This window comes from Schistocerca piceifrons, chromosome 6, assembly GCF_021461385.2.
Source record: "Schistocerca piceifrons isolate TAMUIC-IGC-003096 chromosome 6, iqSchPice1.1, whole genome shotgun sequence".
In the NCBI taxonomy this organism is placed as follows: domain Eukaryota; kingdom Metazoa; phylum Arthropoda; class Insecta; order Orthoptera; family Acrididae; genus Schistocerca; species Schistocerca piceifrons.
The window spans coordinates 320,580,581-320,591,012 of NC_060143.1; the positions used below are offsets into that span (position 1 = coordinate 320,580,581).

Below are 10,432 nucleotides of genomic sequence, written 5' to 3' on the forward strand. Positions count from 1 at the left end.
GAATGTAGCAAGCATAAACCACTCCGTCTATAGGCCACAAGTTGCCCATCGGGACCATCCGACCGCCGTGTCATCATCAGGGGAGGATGTGGATAGGAGGGGCGTGGGGTCAGCACACCGCTCTCCCAGGCGTCATAATGGTATTCTTGACTGAACTCGCTACTATTCGGTCGAGTAGTCCTCAATTGGCATCACGAGGCTGAGTGCACCCCGAAAAATGGCAACAGTGCACGGCGGCCCGGATAGTCGCCCATCCAAGTGCCGACCAGGCCCGACAGCGCTTAACTTCGGTGATCTCATGGGAACCGGTGTATCCACTGCGGCATGGCCGTTGCCAGTGTAGCAAGCACAGAAGAGAAAAAAATTGAAATGATCCTGATTTGTGGAGAATGTAGGGGAAATGTTGAGGCTGCGGTTGTCTTGTATGCCGAGCGTTTTTCAGAGAAAGCTCGCTCTCGTTCGCTCTTTTACAAGCTTGTGAGCGTCTTTATTTTTGATGGGAGCGTACTGACTGGCAAAAGGAAATGAAGAAATGTGTTACAGGAGAAGCTAATGAAATAGCTGCACTAGCGGCAGTGTACAACAAGCAGCCGCCCAGAGTGGTCGCGCGGTTTGAGGCGCCATGTGACGGATTGCGTGGCCCCTCCCACCGGAGGTTCGAGTCCTCCCTCGGGCATGGGCATGTGTGTTGTTCTTAGAATAAGTTAGTTTAAGGAATATGTAAGCCTAGGGACCGATGACTTCAGTAGTTTGGTCCCTTAGGGGGAAAAAAGAAAGAAAAAAAAAAAAAACAATCCACACGTAAGTGCCCGGCAATTACACTGCGATCCGTCCGTAAGTACAATAGTAACAACGCTTCATCGTCATAAGTAGCATCCACACCACGCGTCACTTCATCAAGAACTTCACGGCGCCGATTTCGATAAGTAGTAGTGTTTTGTGAATGGGCACATCAATTAATGCAAACGACCCCCACTTTTTTGCCGAGGTACTGTCTTCCGATGGGTCTACATTCAAAAACTATGGTACCATGGTAGCGTTAATCGGCTTAACACCCATTACTGGAGTGTAGACACCCCCGTTGGTTACGGCAAGCTCACAATCACCGTCTTTGGTCTGTTAACGTATAATGTGGCACTACGAGGAAAAAATTCATTGTTCTGTATTTTATCGGCGGCGGTTTGAATGGACGCAAACACTGAACGTTTTTGGAAGAGGAACTACCGGTACCACTGCAGGATGTTGCCTTGAACTTTCAACAATGGATGTGCGTTCATCATGATGGTTACGCAGCATGTTACTGAACTGAAGCACGGCAGGTATTAGACTGTGTCAATGGATACGCAGAAGTGGCCCTATTAATTGGCCCGTTAGGTCGCCAGGTTTGAGATTGTCGTATTCCTTTCTGTGGAGATGTTTAAAAGATAAGATGTACCAGAAAGAGCCAACAGGCCGAGAAGACATGGTCGACTGAATCAGAATCGCCATTAATGTGATTCCCACAGATATGATTCTATCCTGTGTATGGTCATTTGAAAAGCTGATCACTAAGTGTATTGAAGTGGCGTACTACGTCCGAACACTTACTCTAATTGGAAAAGTAGAGCAGCGTTCGCCTGAAGCCACGTTCACAGTCGAGAGTTGAGCAGTCCCCTGTTCTATATGTCAGAAGAATACAGCTTTGAGAATGGGGGTTTCCAATTAAAAGTTATGAAACTGTTCTACCCTCGCAGCATAGAGGTGGTGTCCCACATGCAAGTGTCATTGAGGTGCATGTCATAAATTACGATTGTGTGCCCATTTCTATTCTCCACTTACAGTGCCATTCGTGTCGAAACGAAGAAATGCTTCACACAAAACGTATGCAGATATTTTTCACAGAATCGTAATCTGAAAAACGGGGGGGGGGGGGGGGGGGGGCGGGTTCCCACTGAAGATTTCAAAGTCCCCCAGCCACCCACGCCCGTGGTACGTTAGGGGTGGCCGGTTGAATGTGGTACAATTGGATGTCCCACTCTGAGACAAATAAATCAGAATTATAAATTTTTCGATCCAATATTTCAATTTCTTCAGACACATATACTCTGCTTAATATATAGGGTGTGTTGTGTGAGAACAGTATCAGCCTGCCAGATGAAACTGCTTTGAAGGGCAGCCTGAATGTTAGGGGCAAGAAGGCAGTATTCTGGGCTCCAGAATGTTGGCTGGCCTGCATGACAGACGTGTGTTGGAGCAGTATCAGCCTGCTTTATAGATATGCTTTGCATTTCATCTTGTATATTGAGGGCCAATAAATGATCTTCAGGTGTCTGACGTGTAGCCCATTCTGCATGACAGATGTGATGTGGCAGTGGTATTGGCCTGCTTTACTGAATTGTATTCTGTGGCATAATGTGCTGGAGAGTATGTCTGGGGACAGGCTGAAATGAATAAAGGAAGAGGTTGACAGAGTGAGCGGGAGCAGGAAATGGGTGGAGACGGTGGAGGATGGGGAGCAGCATGAGGCAAGTGGAAGTTGTAGAGGGGTAATAGGCAGGTGGAATAGGAAGAGGGGGGGCGGTGGTAACAGAAAGATAAAGTGGTAGGAGGATGATGTTAGCAAAAGCAGGTGGGTGAAATGGACAAAGAGAGAGGGAGGAGTAAATGAAGAGAATAGAGTGCGAGGAGAAGACAGACAGATAGAGGTGGGAGAATCAGGTGGACAGCCAGGGGAAGGAAGAGGTGGACCTAATGAGGGGGAAGGGAAGATGTGTTCAACAGATGTGTCGAACACATACGCTGGCAAAGCCACAGGGGAAACATTAGTTTATCAGTATTATTACTCGTTTTCTGTTATTTATTTTTTACTCAGCTAGAAAATAAGTTCACTTTTACTATCTTGTGTTTTAGTTTAAGCCTTGTGGGGATTGTTTTTCAAGTTTTAAATGTACATTCGTTTATGGGGCAAATGAGATTTATTTGCTTTCTACATAGAGTGTTCAAATATTTCTCTGGTTTATCTAAAGGGTATATATTTAATTGTTTTATAGCTGTTCATTGAGTGTCCTGACCTCCTGTGTTGATAGCTCTTCATTGATGAGTGATGCCTGACGCTTTTCGAACATATGTTGGCTGAAATCATTTCTATGTGTTCTAGTAATGCCTGAATTCATGTTGTACTTTACAGAAATTATTTTTCCTCTATGCAAGGTAATTCTGTCAAACTTCAAATGGCTCTGAGCACTATGCGACTGAACTTCTGAGGTCATCAGTCGCCCAGAACTTAAAACTAATTAAACCTAACTAACCTAAGGATCACACACATCCATGCCTGAGGCAGGATTCGAACCTGCGACCGTAGCGGTTGCTAGGCTCCAGACCGTAGCGCCTAGAACCGCACGGCCACTCCGGCCGGCTGTCAAACTTCAACTGAACGTTTCTAAGACTGAATATATATTGCTTATTTTCTAAATAAATTTGAGATTGTTAAATTTCATAATTGCGCAAATAAATTTATCTTTTCTGGTTGAAGTGTTACCCTGCCCAGCTCCTCTTGCTAAACTAATCTGATATCGGCATGGAAACTTTTCACAAAAGTAGCCTAAAAAGTATTAAAATGCTACAGGCTTTATGTAAGTTTCGATTTGGGGCATTATAATCACTCTGGTCGTAATTTACGCTTACAAATATACATGATATTCGATAATACCCGAATATTCAACAAGTCTTGTAGCGATGAAAACTTGCCTATTTCCTCTATGTCCGCGTGATTGCCTCAACCGCCACCTTCCGTGCAGAGGAATACACTGTGAGAATCACTTCTGAACTGTCATCAGAGGTTTCGAATCAATCTCCCACGCGTAATCAATGTTACTCACTTGATTCTTTGTCTGACGTACTTCATAGCGGCCAAAGCCTTTACTCCAGACAGAAGGGTCTAAATGGTGCTTTGTCGTAGTGGCATAATGTTTTGAGTTTCCACAAGACATTTTCAAATATCATCCATGGGATTTTCGTAATTTATATTTGGAATTCCACTCACTAGTGTAAGGCGACACGCCGTATTATTTGTTGATTTACCCTTAATTATTACCAACGGCCTTGCTGCAGTGATAACACCGGTTCCCTTCAGATCACCGATCTAAGAGCTTGGCTTGCACTTGGATGGGTGACAGTCTGGGTCTGCTTTACGTGTGTAGTAAAGTAACTAAAATCTGTGTGGCCGGCCGCGGTGGCCGTGCGGTTCTGGCGCTGCAGTCCGGAACCGCGGCACTGCTACGGTCGCAGGTTCGAATCCTGCCTCGGGCACGGGTGTGTGTGATGTCCTTAGGTTAGTTATGTTTAAGTAGTTCTAAGTTCTAGGGGACTTATGACCTAAGATGATGAGTCCCATAGTGCTCAGAGCCATTTGAACCATTTGAAAATCTTTGTGTAAGCAGACAGTTTATATTCAGATTCATTGGAAGTAAACATTTCCTACTGGTAGAAGATGACACTATAAAACAGTAAAGAACACAGATGATTATATTTGTTTCTTCTTCCCTTACAATCCAGGACGGTAAAAACAAATATACACTCCTGGAAATGGAAAAAAGAACACATTGACACCGGTGTGTCAGACCCACCATACTTGCTCCGGACACAGCGAGAGGGCTGTACAAGCAATGATCACACGCACGGCACAGCGGACACACCAGGAACCGCGGTGTTGGCCGTCGAATGGCGCTAGCTGCGCAGCATTTGTGCACCGCCGCCGTCAGTGTCAGCCAGTTTGCCGTTGCATACGGAGCTCCATCGCAGTCTTTAACACTGGTAGCATGCCGTGACAGCGTGGACGTGAACCGTATGTGCAGTTGACGGACTTTGAGCGAGGGCGTATAGTGGGCATGCGGGAGGCCGGGTGGACGTACCGCCGAATTGCTCAACACGTGGGGCGTGAGGTCTCCACAGTACATCGATGTTGTCGCCAGTGGTCGGCGGAAGGTGCACGTGCCCCTCGATCTGGGACCGGACCGCAGCGACGCACGGATGCACGCCAAGACCGTAGGATCCTACGCAGTGCCGTAGGGGACCGCACCGCCACTTCCCAGCAAATTAGGGACACTGTTGCTCCTGGGGTATCGGCGAGGACCATTCGCAACCGTCTCCATGAAGCTGGGCTACGGTCCCGCGCACCGTTAGGCCGTCTTCCGCTCACGCCCCAACATCGTGCAGCCCGCCTCCAGTGGTGTCGCGACAGGCGTGAATGGAGGGACGAATGGAGACGTGTCGTCTTCAGCGATGAGAGTCGCTTCTGCCTTGGTGCCAATGATGGTCGTATGCGTGTTTGGCGCCGTGCAGGTGAGCGCCACAATCAGGACTGCATACGACCGAGGCACACAGGGCCAACACCCGGCATCATGGTGTGGGGAGCGATCTCCTACACTGGCCGTACACCACTGGTGATCGTCGAGGGGACACTGAATAGTGCACGGTACATCCAAACCGTCATCGAACCCATCGTTCTACCATTCCTAGACCGGCAAGGGAACTTGCTGTTCCAACAGGACAATGCACGTCCGCATGTATCCCGTGCCACCCAACGTGCTCTAGATGGTGTAAGTCAACTACCCTGGCCAGCAAGATCTCCGGATCTGTCCCCCATTGAGCATGTTTGGGACTGGATGAAGCGTCGTCTCACGCGGTCTGCACGTCCAGCACGAACGCTGGTCCAACTGAGGCGCCAGGTGGAAATGGCATGGCAAGCCGTTCCACAGGACTACATCCAGCATCTCTACGATCGTCTCCATGGGAGAATAGCAGCCTGCATTGCTGCGAAAGGTGGATATACACTGTACTAGTGCCGACATTGTGCATGCTCTGTTGCCTGTGTCTATGTGCCTGTGGTTCTGTCAGTGTGATCATGTGATGTATCTGACCCCAGGAATGTGTCAATAAAGTTTCCCCTTCCTGGGTCAATGAATTCACGGTGTTCTTATTTCAATTTCCAGGAGTGTATTTCATTCGGTCATGGCTACTTCTTTGTGGCATAGTAAAATGACCCTTTTCTAGATCGGTGTTCGTATGCTCACATATATCATGCGATGCAAGATTTTAGGACAGACATGAGTTACAAAAATTGGCGTTGGTACTAACAGAAAAAGATGCAGACACAGGCGAAACTAAGAGCTCTTAACTCTGGTGATCTGTAGAAACCACTGTAGCAAGGCCGTTGGCAATAATCAAGCATATATCGACAAATAACACGGTATGGCGCCTTTACAGTAGCGTGCGGAATTCCAAATATAAATTACGAAAATGCCATGGATGATTTTGTGAAAATCTCTTGTGGAATTATAGAAAGGCGCCAATTAGACTCTCCTTTCTGAGGAAGAGGCTTTGACGCTATGAAGCAAGTTACAAAAAGCACTAAGTCTCAGTAACGTTTATTACCCGTTTAAGATTGATTCGAAGGCTCTGGTGACAGTTCAGAAGTGATTATAATAGTGTATTCCTCTGTACGGGAAATGGTGGTCCAGACAATCACACGAACGTGTTGGAAAGAGACAAGTTTCATCGCTCCAAGACACACTGAATATTCGGGTATTATCGAACATCATTTACATTTGTAAGCGTAATTTACGACCAGAGCTTTGTCCTATACCAAAATGGCGAGTTACGATCTTCGGCCATTCAGTAAGCAAATGTTTCGTAGAATAAGAAAGATAACCAGTACATCCAAGAAATAATGAAATATGTGGTCGTATCTATTTAAAATTATTATTCGTCAGTACGCCATTTTACAAATGGCTAGCATACTCTTGATGTTATGCCCATAACGCTTTAGACTTGCCTCTTTCTTACGGAACTGGAAAGTGCAGTCCTCTGTATCGAGTGGAAAAATGCATTACCGAAATGCAAGCCAGATTACACTAAAAGCAAATGAAATTGTTAGCCTCACTTGGATGCGCACGAACATTGCATTCTCCGGCAGAACGCCCAGGAAAAGGAAACAAAAAGTCGAAATTCGCCGGCTGTGAGAGGGAAACGCAAGTACTGCACGCTTGTACTCTCAGACCTCCCATATTCTCCCAGAAGCCAATCGTAGGTTTGTCCGATATGCAGACCAGAATTACATTCTCTAAGGGAGTCGCAAAATTCCTCCAATTCTCTAGTTTCGCATCCAATTTTAATTCAGTTCCAAACTCTGATGTCTGCTGCTAAGCAATCTACGCGCTGGGTATTCGCTTCTACTACTCTGTAAAATATTTCCTGTTCTCTGCCACGCTCTCAACTAAACCATCGCGGAAACATCCGCAGGAAATTTCACCGACATAACACAGATTTCTCTGCGTACGTGGTTCAGGGTTTCCAGTGTCCATACCAGGGTACAATTGTGCTATTGATTTCCTTTCCAAAAACCCACAATGTTTGCATAGGCACAGTGGTTGCACTTAAGCAGCTAATTGTTGACGTGCAGTGATATACTTGCATCTTCGGACTTTAGCTGACATGCAGCTATGCAACTGCATCGACAATTTATTTTCAAAGAGAGTTCACTTGTTGTTGTAGACGTCGTTATTTGTCGGTCCAGACATATGATGCAAGTCTCCAGGCTAGCCTAGCTTCAGTCTTTTTGAATCTTTACTACTATTGTGCCATTTGAACCTGCTTTACGTACTGAAACCTTGGTCCTCCTCTACTATTTTGAACATCCAAGTATCTCCCCATCGCCGGCCGGAGTGGCCGAACGGTTCTAGGCGCTGCAGTCTGGAACCGCGCGACCGCTACGGTCGCAGGTTCGAATCCTGCCGCGGGCATGGATGTGTGTGATGTCCTTAGGTTAGTTACGTTTAAGTAGTTCTAAGTTCTAGGGGACTGATGACCTCAGCAGTTGAGTCCCATAGTGCTCAGAGACATTTGAACAATTTATCTCCCCATCACCACTATTACAATTTCTTGATATATGAACACGTGTTCTATCAAACCAACCGTTCTTTTGGTCAACTTGTATCATGAACCCTTATTCAACCAGATTCAATGCCAATTAATTAACTATTTTATTTATCTGAGTCATCTTCAGCATTGACCTTTAGCAACCCATTTCAAAAAGTTACATGCTCTTTTTTGTTGTACTGTCACAATGTACATAGCTGCGTCTTGTAGGAATAAACTTCATCAACCTAGTGTTTCGTGAAGTATCTTAATCTGGGGCTCCGACTAACAGCAAACACAACCTTTTTGTAGACGATGTAGTTCAAAAATGGTTCAAATGTCTCTGAGCACTATGGGACTTAACATCTGAGGTCATCAGTCCCCTAGAACTTAGAACTACTTAAACCTAACTAACCTAAGGACATCACACACATCCATGCCCGAGGCAGGATTCGAACCTGCGACCGTAGCGGTCGCGCGGTTCCAGACTGAAGCGCCTTTAACCGCGTGGCCACACTGGCCGGCAGACGATGTAGTCATATATAATGTAGTACTGTTTAAAAAAATCTGCACAAATATTCCGTCAGATTTATTGTGCAGGACCAACAGCTACAACTAAATAACCATTCCACAAATCATTGTACAGTGGATGGCGAGGGACAGATCGTACCAACATAAAGAGTTTTCTTTCGTACTTCTTTCGTGAGTTGAGTGAGAGAAAAATGACTACATAACGCACCCTGGCGACCGTTCTACATGTCAGGCACCATTAACAGCAGTAATTATTTACATTCCCGCCGATGGTGCGGAAGTGTACGAAGTTACGTTCCACCATGTCTTCAGGGTACACATTGCTTTTGTCATGCCGTGTAGATTGAGCAGTAGGGACGAGAGACTACGTCCGTGTCTTATATCTTTTCTAATCAGTAGTCTTCGTTCTGTTTCCATACAGCTCAAATTCACTGACCAGTCACACTATTGTGACCACCTGTCAAAAGAATGACTAACCACCTTTTGCAGTGCGGAGCGTTCCGAGACGTACAGGACGAACGTCAGTGAGTTTCTACGAGGCACCGACAGGATGTGGAGCCATGCCGACTCCAATGCTGTGGTCATCTGCTTTAGATTTCCTGATTTAGGATCCATATCGAAAACAGCCCGATCGAGGTGGTCCCACAGATTCCAGATTGGGTTTAAATATGGGGAGAATGGCGTCCACGGGAGTAAAGTAAACTCGTTCTGGTGCTCTTCGAACCGCGCACGTATACTGCAAGCTCCGTGATGCGTTGCACTATCCAGTTGGTAGATGCCATCCTATAAACCAGAAACAAACTGCAGGTAGAGGTGGACTTCGTCCCCTAGGATGGATGCATAGTAGTGCTGATCCACTGCGCCTTCAAGAACGACTAAAACATCCCCCAGACCATAAACACTTCCTCCTCAGTCGTGGACCCCTTCGACGATTGCTGCAGGGTGTTTTCTTTCAGATGTTTCAAGCCGTACACGCCAACGGCTATCTGTCCGATGGAGCATGAAACATGATTCATCTGAAAGGGTCACCTTTTGCCAGTCAGTGGACGTCCAGTTAAGTGAGACCTGGTATAGTCAAGGGAAGGCCGGATGCGGTTACGATTGCGGACGGGCCCTAATCAGTTGCTATTGGTTGCCTTTTACAGTTACACACGCAATTTATTTTAAACCAGTAATTCCAAACTCAACAATAAATAAAAACACCACACGTTATTAATGAAGGAATAAACAACTGTGTAAATAATAGTGTTTTCAGTGAATTACAATTTAACAAATCACCATTAAATACAGATAAAGTAGATAATGTTTTAAAATCAAGCCATTGTGATCTGGGCAGAAGGCCTTAAACGCCAGAAATGGCAATAAATTAAGAATTGCATAAAACTCTCTGCAGTTTACAAGTTACAGGTTTTGAAATATTAAAGGCAAGTCGCCACAAACACAGCAGAAGGCATCAGACGCCAGGAATGGCAGTAAATAAGGTTTAAAGGCTTACTGCTAAAATACAAATACCAAATTATAACTTTAAGGCAAATGACCACAATTACGCCTGAAGGCCTTACACGCCGTAATTAACGTACACCGTGCATATCAGAATGACGCTATTGAAAACCGGTACCGAGGCAACTGTGGTACACCACGGTTCATAGACTGCAGAGGTGGACGACGCCTGCTGGCGAATAGATGTGCAACTGTTCCGTCCACTGAACGTCTCTGCACAAGGGCCTGCACAGCAGGCGCCTGCATCACACATCTATGCTGACTACTGTTCATCGGCGACGAACACAGGAATTTGCAGGTCAATACCATAATGAGCCACGCTGCGGCTCGCGTTGGTGCTGTTTGTAGGTTTCCGCCTACTATGCCTATTTTCATTCACTGCTTTCATATGGCATATTTTGGGGCAATTCGTCATTAAGAGAGAAAGTATTCAAAAATAACAGCGAAGCGCGTAGCTACAACACTAGAAAGGATGATATTCACTATTCTGTATTAAATCTCACTTTGA

At 45.8% G+C, this 10,432-nt stretch overlaps 1 pseudogene; it reads right to left on the reverse strand.

Moving 5' to 3' along the window:
* Positions 1 to 218: 218 nt before the first annotated feature.
* LOC124803671 lies at positions 219 to 336 on the reverse strand (annotated as a pseudogene).
* Between the last annotated feature and the right edge of the window lie 10,096 nt (positions 337 to 10,432).